We start from the raw sequence: 9888 nt of genomic DNA, 5'->3' as shown, positions 1-9888 counted from the left end.
AACAATCAAAAACTGCCATGTGGCTAAATAATGCTAACACCAGCATTATTAGCACCACCACCTCCCTTCTCTTATTCAAGACAAATGATCCACTTTTAAGAAAGTTCCACTATCATTCAGAAGAGAAATTCCACTTAAGAAGGGACTAGCTATCTTCACTAACTAACTACGAAATTGCCATAGCAAGCAAAGTATCCCAGCTAAATCAAGGATGGAGGAAGGGAGTGGGGGGAGCAGCGAGCAAGCAAGTGAGCGAGACAGACAGACAGACAGACAGAGACAGAGAGAAAGAGAGAGACACAGACAGAGACAGAGACAGAGAGAGACAGAGATACAGAGAGACACAAAGGGAGAGAGAGAGAGAGAGAGAGAGAGAGAGAGAGAGAGAGAGAGAGAGAGAGAGAAAGAGAGAGAGAGAGAGAGAGAGAGAGAGAGAGAGAGAGAGAGAGAGAGAGAGAGAGACAAATTTGTATATTCCAGGCAAGTCAAGCCACTGTCATTATTTTAACTTCACCTCCTTCCAAAACTGAATTAGGAAAGCTCAATAACCTATGCTTAATAGGTGTAGTAATGACTATGCCCCCCCCACCAAAACCACTAGCCCTACTTTCAGTTGGCCTCCACAACCATCATCCTGTGAAGCATTCTGGAAGCTGCTTTGGCAGCCCCAACCTCTTCTGCAACCACAGTTGCTGGAGCCCAAGATAAGTATGTTTTCTCCACCAAATTATTCAGCACAAGAAATGGATATAGTTTTATTAGCTAAAATATCAATAAATATTAATTATCTAATTATTAGTTGATTAATTACCTGAAATATCATAAAGCAAATACCTCATCATCTCTTTTACCATATTAAAATCTAAAGACTGTTGGTCCTTTACATCTTACTTGTAGAGGAAACCATCTATTAGAATGGAGCTCCTTCAGAACAAGAAATTTCTTGATTTCTATTTAGCACAGTTATCTTCACATTTAAATGATTAATAAATATTGTTATTCCTTCCTTCTTCCTTCCTCCCTTCCTTCCTCCCTTCCTCCTTTCCTTCCTTCCTTCCTTCCTTCCTTCCTTCCTTCCTTCCTTCCTTCCTTCCTTCCTTCCTTCCTTCCTTCCTTCCTTCCTTCCTTCTTTCCATCTGCCTTCTGAAGCCATACTGAATAAGACTACTGGCACTTATATGTGGGAGTCTGTCAACTATTTAAAGTAAGATGTTATGATATCCCTTGGTGTTCAGATGAAAAATCAGAAATAAATTACTTAAATGACATGATTTTTCAAATTTCTTACATGATTATGTTTTGGATGCTACTCAAAGTTCAGTATATGCAATTGGAAAGAAATTTTAAATGTGGTTGGAAAGGAATGAATTACAGTGATATTTTAGTACCTTTTTTTCTGAATCGCAGAGCACATAAACTTCATAGATCTATACATGGAAGGCTACTCAGAGGTCATTTAGATCAACCTAATCATTTTAAAAGAAACTGAGATACAGGAAGGATAAGTGTTATGCCCAAGATCATTTAAATAGTCAGCATCCAAAGTAGGATCTGAACCCAGATCTTCTGATCATAAAGCAAATACTCGCTCTTTCCACTATTCTCAAGGTTGCTTTGTTTGGGGGATAAGTTTGAGAGTTGCTGGGTACATTTAGAACCAACATGCAATAAGAGGGAATTCTTATTTGTGTGTTGAAAACAGTCTCTAAAATTCCTTCTAAGTATGAGATACTGCATCTGAGTAGTTCTATTTTTTATGTTTTGTGTTCATATTTTGGGAATCTTAAGTTTTGCTATAAAAATTACAGCTTGTAGTAAAGAGAAAAAGCTTGTCTAAGCATTACAAATAAGTTAAATATGAGCCACATGAAGTGCAATAAAATTAAAGCACAGTGAACATGCATATGAGTAGTGAATATGAGTCAGGGATAAAGTGTATTAATATGAGAGCAGGAAAAGTTCAGTGCTCCAGGTTCCCTACCATAAACAAAGGTAATGCTGGTGCTAGACCTATTAGGTCACTCTACTTTCTTTTTTAGTTAAGTAGAATTTAAATTTCTATTTTTTCAATACTATCACTCCTTATATATTCCTCAGCATTGATACATATCTAAACCTGGACAAAATGGTAAAGTTGGTTGCTGATATTCATTATCAAAGAGTACCAAAATGACATCACTATGTTACAGACAAGTTACAATGTGACTGACTGTGGCTGATCAGACTGACACAACCTTAAAATGCTCTACTACAAGCTGGACAAAAGAGTCCATGTGAACATTTGGGGTAATTAGACCAAAGTTGGGTAAGCAAACAATTTTAGGGCACTTCTGAGAAAATGACCCTGTGGACTGGATAATGGCCCCAGACACTGTGGAAAACCTTGGCACTTTTGATTTCAAACGAAGCTTTAACCTTTCCACTGTATTTGCTCCAGCTACCTTCATGGCTGTTGGAACAAATAGCTCTAGTCCACCCATTCCACCAGGGGAATTTTTTACATGCTTGGGAACTTACCTATGAGTTTGAGACCCCTTGGTTACCCTCAACCTGATTTAGCCTGTCTGCTGAAAAAGTTTACTGGGATGTGGCTGCTGTTCATGCTACAGCTTCTTGGAGCCACAAGTGAGAGTTAAGTGGATCAGGTGGACAGCAAAGTTTGAAAGCAGCCCTAAAAAGGGAGAGGCCCTCACACCAGAAGGACTAGTCTTCCAAGAACACACCCTACACCTTAATAGAGTAAAGGAGACAATGATTATAAGCAATATCAACAATGCATAGAAAATAAATGATTTTGGTTGCAGCAAGAAGACCTAGGTTCACATGCCACTTCTGAGATTAGATAGATAGATAGATAGATAGATAGATAGATGATAGATAGATAGATAGATAGATAGATAGATAGATAGATAGATAGATAGATGGATAGATTAAATAGACAGACAGATATAGATATACATATAGATGTATATATAGATATAGATAGATAGATATAGATAAACATATAGAGATAAAGATAGATAAAAGAGATAGAGATAGAGATGAGATAGAGATAGAGATACCGGTAGATAGGCTATGTTACATTGAGAAAATCACTTCAATCCTGAATGCCCTGGGTAACTTTTTAAAAAATAATAAATTAATTTAGTTTTAATTTTCAACATTCACTTCCATAAGATTTGAGTTCTAAATTTTCACCCACTCCCTTCCCACCCCCTCGGCAAAACAACATGCAATCTGATGTTGGGTATACATGTATATTCATATTAAACATTTTTTCACTTTAGTCATGTTTTAAAGAATAATTAGAACAAAAGGGAGAAACCATGAGAAAGAGGAGACAAACAACAATAAAGAAAAAAGAGAAAATAGTATGCTTTGGTCTGCATTCAGACTCCATAATTCTTTCTCTGGATGGGCACAGCATTTTCCATCATGAGTTTTTTGGAATTGTCTTAGATCATTGAATCGCTGAGAGGAGCTAAGTTTATTAAGTAGTCATTGTACAATGAGATGTTACTGTGTACAATCTTTTCCTTGTCCTCACTTCACTCAGCACCAGTTCATGTAAGCCTTTCCAAGTTTTTCTGAAGTCTGCTAGCTCTATAAAATGTTTTTGGTATTTTGATAGGTATGGCACTGAAAAAGTAAATTAATTTAAGTAGAATTGTCATTTTTATTATATTAGCTTAGTCTACCCATGAGCAACTGATATTTTTCAAATTATTCATTCATTTTTCTTTTAATTTACTTTCAGTTTTCAACATTCATTTCCACAAGATTTTGAGTTACAAATTTTCCTCCCATCTCTCCCCTACCCCCAACCCAAGATGGCAGGCATGCTGAATACCCCTTCCCCCAATCTGCCCTCTCTTATGTCTCCTCCCAAATATTGCCCTCCTTACTTTCTGATAGGGCAAGATGAATTTCTATACCCCATTGCTTGCATATCTTATTTCCCTGTTTCATGTAAAAAACAAACAAACACTTTTAAACAATTGTTTTTAAAACTTTGAGTTCCAGGGGCTGCTAGGTGGCACAGTCAATAAAGCACTGGCCCCAGAGTCAGGAGAACCTGAGTTCAGTTCCGGCCTCAGACACTTAACACATACACACACACACACACACACAAAACTAGCCATGTAACTTTGGGCAAGTTACTTAACCCCAGTTGCCCTCCAAAAGAAAAAAAAAACTTTGAGTTCCAGATTGTTTACCTTCTCCCATCTTTACCCACCCCTAATGAGAAGATAAGCAATTCAATGTAGGTTATACATGTGTAGTAATGCAAAACATTTCCATAATAGTCATATTGTGAAAGACTAAGTATATTTAGCTCCATCTTCTCCCTCCCCCTATTTATTCTATTTTCTCCTTTGATCCTGTCACTTTTCAAAAATATTTGCTTCTAACTACCCTTCTCCCAATTAGCCTTTTCTTCTATCATCCCCCTCTTATCCCCTTCCCCCGTACTTCCCTGTAGGATAAGACAGCCAATTGAGTGTGAATGTTATTCCCTCCATATGTCAAATCTACTTTGAGTAAGGTTGACTCATTCCCTTTCACCTTCCTGCTCTTCCCCTCCATTGTAACAGCCTTCTCCTGACTCCTTTATTCGAGATAATCCATCCCATTCTATCTCCCCCTCTCCTTCTCCTGATATATTCCTCTCTTACCTCTTAAAATTACTTTGTGTTATCATTCCTTCACATTGAACTCACCCTGTGCCCTCTATGTATACATGTACACACATATACACACATGTATACATACACCCACCTGCACATACACATACATGTATGTATACATGTATATATGTATGTGTACATATACATGTGTGTATACACACATATAACCCCTTCAACTATCCTAATGTTGAGAAAAGTCTAATGAGTTACAAATATTGTCTTTCTATGTAGCAATGTAAATAGTCCACCTTTAATAAGTTCCTTATGATTTCTCTTTCCTATTTACCTTTTCATACACCTCTTGCTTCTTCTATTTGAAAGTCAAATATTCTGTTCAACTCTGTTATTTTTTCATCAAGAATTTATTAAAGTCCTCTGTTTCACTGAATATTCATATTTTTCCCTGAAACAGTATACTCAGATTTACTGGGTAGGTGATCCTTGGTTTTAATCCTAGCCCCTTTGACTTAGTGTCATATTGCAAGCCCTTCGATTCCTTAATGTAGAAGTTGCTAGGTTTTGTGTTATTCTGATTGTTTTTCCATAATATTCAAATTGTTTCTCCCCGATTGCTTGTAATATTTTCTCCTTGACCTGGGAACTTTGGAACTTGGCTACAATATACCTAGGAGTTTATTTTTTGGAATCATTTTCAAGAGGTGATGATCCACACATTCTTTTAATTTCTATTTTGCCCTCTGGTTCTACAATATCAGGGCAATTTTGCTTGAGAATTTCTTGGAAGATAATGTCTAGGCTCTTTTTTTGATGATGGCTTTCAGGCATTCCAATAATTTTAAAATTTTCTCTCCTGGATCTATTTTCCAAGTCAGTGGTTTTTCCAATGAGATATTTCACATTGCCTATTTTTTTCAATCATTTCAATTTGTTTTATAGTATCTTGATTTCTCATGAAGTGATTAACTTCCGTTTGCTCCAGTCTAATTTTGAAGGAATTCTTTTCTTTAGTGAGCTTTTAAAATTCCTTTTCCATAAGGAAAATTCATATTTTTAAGCCATTCTTCTCCTTATTGACTTTTTGGACCTCTTTTGCCATTTGAATTATTCTATTTTTTAAGGTGTTATTTTCTTTAGTCAGGCTGTTGACTGATTTTTCATGATTTTCTTGCATCGTTTTCATTTCTCTTCCCATTTTTTCCTCTACTCCTCTTACTTGATTTTCAAAATCCTTCTTGGGCACCTCCATGGCCTGCAACCAATTCATATTTTTCTTGGAGGCTTTTGATGAAGGTGTTTTGACTTTGTTATCTTCTTCTGGTTCTATATTTTGATCCTCTTGGTCCCCCCAAAAAAGGATTCTATAGTTTGATTGTACTTCCTCTGTTTGCTCATCTTGCCCACCAATTACTTTACTTTTGGGTTCTTTGCCACAGTAGAACTCTGCTTCCAGAGTGGAGAGTGCTGTGTCCCAAATTTCTGATGTTTTGCACAGCTGCTGTCAGGGCTTTTTCAAGCATCTGCCTCAGAACTTTGAGGACTTTCTCTTCACAGCCTCAATAAACTCTACCACCAGTGCTCCTCACCCCAGGCCACCACACAAACCCCTCACCCAGATCCAAGCAGGGCAAAGCAAGAGAATCCTGCCTCAGTACCAGCAAAAGATTCCTGCAAATGGCCTCTGGTTGGCTACTTGGTCCCCCTATCATCTGTAGGCCTGGAGCCGTGAGTAGCAACAGTGTCAACAGTTACAACCGCCATCACCTCCTCTGTTCCAGGGGTAGGCACCATACCACTCTCTTCTTTCACCCAAGAGGTCCCCCACTGACCTTTTTACTTTCTCTTTGGCATTTATGGTTTGAGAACTCTGGAAACAACCACAGTTGCCAGTGATTCACTCTCCTGAAGTCTGTCCCAGCCACTCTGTGCTATGAGTCTGGGCTGGCACAGCACGTGCCGGACTGCCCTTAGCTCCCAGCCCAGTGCATTAGACTCTTCCTGTTAGCCTGCCAGGCTGCCTTCAGCAGCAGATTTGTTTCTCTCTGTCACTTTGTGGGTTATATAGCACTAAAATTTGTTTAAAATCATTTTTTACAGGTATTGGGAGTGGTTGAAGTGGGAGCCCAAGCAAATTCCTGTTTTTACTCCACCCTCTTGGCTCTGCCCACATTTTCCAGTTATTTAGACCTGATTTTATTTGTGTGAAAAGTAATTTGTAATTGTGTTTGTATAGTTCCTGGGTTTGTCTTGGTAGGTAGACTCCCAATTATTTTATAAAGTCTACAGTAATTTTAAATGGAATTTATCTTTCTATCTTCTACTTTTTTTTTTTGTAAGCAATTGGGGTTAAGTAACTTGCTCAAGGTTACACGGCCAGTTATTATTTCTGGGTGTGGTGCTGAGTATCTGAGCCCAGATTTGATCCAGGTCATCCCAACACTGGAGCCGGTGCTCTTATTCACTGAGCCACCTGGCCGCCCCTAAGCAATTGGGGTTAAGTAACTTGCTCAAGGTTACACGGCCAGGTGTTTCTGGGTGGGTGCTAAGTGTCTGAGCCCGGGATTCAATCTCCAGGTGTTCTCAACACTGGAGCCGGTGCTCTTACTCGCTGTGCTACCTGGCCGCCCCTACTTTTTTTTTTTAGTTATATAAAGAAATGCTGGTGTGGCTAGGTGGTGCAGTGAGTAAAGTTCTGGCCCCAGAGTCAGGAGGACATGGGTTCACATCCAGCCTCAGACACTTAACACACATACACACACGCACACACACACACATACACACACACCTAACTGTGTAACCTTGGGCAAGTTACTTAACCCCAATTGCCCTCCAAAATGGCAACAAAAAAAAAAGAAAAGAAATGCTGATGATTTATGTAAGGTTATTTCATATCCTGCACCTTTGCTAAGGCTTATTATTTCAAGTAGTTTTTTAGTTGATTCTCCAGGATTCTCTAAGTATACTATGATGTCATCTGCAAAGAGTGATAACTTTGTTTCTTCGTTCCCTATGCGAATTCCTTTAATTTTCTTTTCTTCTCTTTTTTCTAAAGCTAATATTTTTAGTATAATATTGAATGACAGTGGGTATAAGTGACATCCTTCTTTCACCACTGATCTTATGGGAAATTCTTCTCACTTATCCCCAATATATGTAATGCTAATTGATGGTTTTAGATAGATGCTACTTATCCTTTTAAGCAAAGCTCTATTTATTTCTGTGTTCTCTTATTTTTAATGGGAATGAGTGTTGTCTTTTATCAAAACCTTCTTCTGCATCTATTGAGATAATCATATGATTTCTGTTAGTTTTACTGTTGATGTGGTCAATTATGTTGGTACCTTTCCTAATATTGAACCAGTGCTGCATTCCTGTTATAAATACTACCTGTTCATTGTATATTATTCTTGTGATAAAAAGCTATAATCTCTTTGTTAATATTTTATATAAAATGTTTGCAACTGCATTCATTGAGGAAAGTGTTCTATAATTTTCTGTTTATGTTTTGGTTCTTCCCAGTTTGGGTGTCAGCACTATATTTTTATTATAAAAAGAATTTGGTAGGAATCCACCTATTTTCCCATATAGTCTATAAAGTATCGGAATAAATTGTTTTTTAAATGATGGATAGAATTCACTTGTAAATCCATGTTACCCTGGAGGCTTTTTTCTTAGGGAGTTCATTATGGCTGGTTCAATTTCTTTCTTCTGAAATGTGGTTATTTAAGTATTTTATTTCCTCTTCTGTTAATCTAATCAATTTATATTTTTGTTGTAAATATTCTTCCATTCCACTAAGATTGTTAAATTTATTGGCATACAGTTGGGCAAAATAACTCCTAATTATTGTTTTAATTTTCCCTTCATTGGTGGTGAATTCACCCTTTTCATTTTTGATACTGATAATTTAGTTTTCTTCTCTTTTTAAAAAATCAAATTAACCAAAGGTTTACCTATTTTATTGTTTTTTCCATAAAACTAAATCAGTTTTATTTATTAGTTAAATAGTCTTCTTAATTTCAATTTTATTAATCTCTCTTTTGTTTTTCAGAATTTCTAATATGGTATTTAATTAGAGATTTTTAATTTGTTATTTTTCTAGCTTTTTTTAGTTGTATGTCCAATTTAATTGATCTCTTTCTCTATTTTATTCAGGTAAGCATTTAGAAATATACAATTTCCCCTAAGAACTGTTTTGGCTGTGTCCCATGAGGTTTTGTATGTTGTCTTATTATTGTCATTCTCTTGGATAAAGTAATTGATAGTTTCTATGATTTCTTGCTTGATTCACTTATTCTTTAGGATTAGATTAGTTTTCAGTGAATTTTTAGACTGTCTTTCCATGGCCCTTTACTACATGTAATTTTAATTGCATCATGATCTGAAAAGGATGCATTTAATATTTCTGCCTCTCTGTGTTGACTTGTGAGGTTTTTATGCCCAAGTACATGGGACAGTTTTTGTGTAGATGCCATGTACTACTATGGAAAGGGTATATTCCTTCCAGTTTTCTCTAGAGGTCTTCCATATCTAAGTTTTCTAAAATTGTATTTGCCTCTTTATCTTCTTTCTTGTTTATTTTGTGGTTAGATTTATTTAGTTCAGAGAGGAGGATGTTGAGGTTTGTTGCTAATATGCTTTTACTGTCTATTTCTTCCTGTAACCCAAGTAATTTCTTTAAGAATGTGGGTGCTATACCACTTGGTGTATGTATGTGTGTGTGTGTGTATACACACACACACACACACACACACAACAAGTTGTTGTATATATTAAGTTATGTTATATAAAGTTGTGTTCTCCCATTGGAGCAAAGGGGGCACTCTTCCAAGCTTCTGTGCTGGGGGCCAGGGACCTGGTCATTGGCTTTGTGTGCTGGATCCTCAGGTCCTGGAAGCTGGAGCTTATAGGGTCTGGCAGCTTGCCTGGTGCTGAGCCATGGTCCTGGTGTTAGTGTCTGGCATTGCTGAGGCCAGGTGGGATTTGTGTGTATTTTTCTGGAGCTACACTGAAGTTTGTAGGGTATGTGGGGTGGAGTTTTGCCACTGGAGGACACTTGCCTCCCTAGATCTGCACTGAAGAACAGACAACAGCTGCTGCATGATGCCTGCCTGCTGGGTTTATGCTGAAGAAATGTGAGGTTTGGCTGCTGGAGAATGCCTGTCCACCCAGATTTGTGCTGAAGCATAGGGAAGTCAGCTGTTGGAGGATTCTTGACCATCAGTTCATGTGGTGGTTCTCT

This window comes from Petaurus breviceps, unplaced genomic scaffold, assembly GCF_028583685.1.
Source record: "Petaurus breviceps papuanus isolate PSGF00001 unplaced genomic scaffold, PetGlider_PUasm1.0 90579, whole genome shotgun sequence".
Taxonomy (NCBI): Eukaryota; Metazoa; Chordata; class Mammalia; order Diprotodontia; family Petauridae; genus Petaurus; species Petaurus breviceps.
This window is presented reverse-complemented; position numbering follows the sequence as displayed.